Source organism: Rhea americana, unplaced genomic scaffold, assembly GCF_003343005.1.
Source record: "Rhea americana isolate MKP2758 unplaced genomic scaffold, rheAme1 scaffold_532, whole genome shotgun sequence".
Lineage (NCBI taxonomy): Eukaryota > Metazoa > Chordata > Aves > Rheiformes > Rheidae > Rhea > Rhea americana.
Window position 1 is genome coordinate 79,260 of NW_028186682.1, and position 1,771 is coordinate 81,030.

The window sequence follows — 1,771 nt, forward strand, 5'->3', positions numbered from 1 at the left end:
CAGTTTCTACTTCGATCCAGAGTTGCCGAGGCTGGGGTGGGGGGGGGGGGCATGCTGTCGGCTGCCCCCGCCGCAGGAAGGGCTCCAGGCCCAGGCTGGGTCACCCGGGACAGCAAAGCGGCTCCCGTGCGGCGGAGGGCCTGCTGCGGAGAGCAGGACCCGCGGCCCCCGCCGCTCCCCGGTCACTGCCAGGGCAGCGATGGCCAGGCTGGACGTCACTGCTCCCCGAGTTACCCGGCCTCAGGATGCCCCGTCCAGGAAGGGATAGCAGGGATCCACRGAGCTGAGGGCCTGACCCACATATGGACACTTGTGAATGTGATGCACACRTACACACACGTGCTTACAGCCATGCCCGAGAGCCCTGGTGAGCGTGCAAACACAGGTGCACACACCTGCAGCCAGGGCTGGGTCACCCCTTCCGTGCCTGCAGGGACACGCTCAGGGCTGAGGCAGCCCAGCTTTCCGGGAAGAAACATGGCACAGGGAAGAGGGAACGCACCCGTCCACGGCGCTTGGCCGAGGCCTGCGCGCGGCCCGGGGGCACCGACGCTGCCCCACCGCGTGGCCCTCCCTGGGCTCTTGCTGCAGGGAGAGGCCTCCTGCCCCGGGGCTGGCACAGCAGGAGCCCCCGGCCAACCCTCCCCTCCTGGAGGAAGGGCCCTTCACGCCTGCTCCGGGGGGGCCGCTCAGCCCCACGAGGTGCTGCGGCGTGAGTCACGGGGCAGCGCAGCACAGCACCCGCCGCAGGGTTGCACAACCCACTGCTGATGCAAGTTCCCGCTCCTGCGAAGTCCRTCCAGCTGCAGCTCCCATCCCCAGGGCCGCAAAAGGGCAAGGGGGAAGCGCGGGGCAGCAGTGACGCTCCCGAGGCGAGCGGCACCCCGGCCCACGCTCACCGGGGAGCGAGCGGCACGGAGGCCCCCCCCTGCAGCCCCAGGCGTCCCGGCTGTCCGGCCAACGCAGCGACCGACGCATGGCTTCACGCCAGCCACGGAGGCGCGGCGCTGGCCCAGCTGGGAAGTTGTGCAAGGCTGAGCCCACGCTGCCGGGCACGTGCCACRGGGCAGCACCAGCCCACGGGGACGCAGCCTAGGCGAGGACCTGGCTGCACCAGCACCACAGGGCTCCTGGAGCAGGGYGCAGGGAGGCCCAGGGTGCAGAGCCGCCTGGGACAGGGAGAGCCYCATCCCCACCCCACCGACAGGCCGAGTAGGACTGCCCACGGGGCCAAGAGGAGAAACCCCGGAGTGCCCCACTCCGGGGGCGGCACAGGCTGGTCTCCAAGCAGGGGCCACCACCAGGGCCAGGCCCCTTCCCAGCCCCCCCCAGCACACCCAGCCCCGTGCACGCTGCGAGCGCCAGGCTCCCGCTGGTTTTGTGCTCCGTGCGCAGACAGGACTGGAAGCAGCAGCGTGCCTCGTAATCAGGGCTTGTTTAATAACAAAACTCCAACTATTGTAGAACAATATTCTCCAGGATCATTGTAATATACAATACAGGGAATGCTCTCAGCAATCTGAGAAGGATACGCGCCGTCCCGGGCGGGGGCTGCCCCAGCTGCCCCTCGGCGCAGCCCCACCATGGGGCGGCGGCAGCTGCTGCCCCTCCGGCGCCCGGGGAGGGTCCTCGCAGGTCCGGAGCGGGTCTCAGCGGCACAGGATGCGGTCCGCAGCGGGCATGCACGGAGCCTGCGGGAAGGGCGACAGGGAGCCGGTCAGTGCGGGCTTCGGGAGCGCCGGGGGAGACGGGGATGCAAAGGGGGAACCCG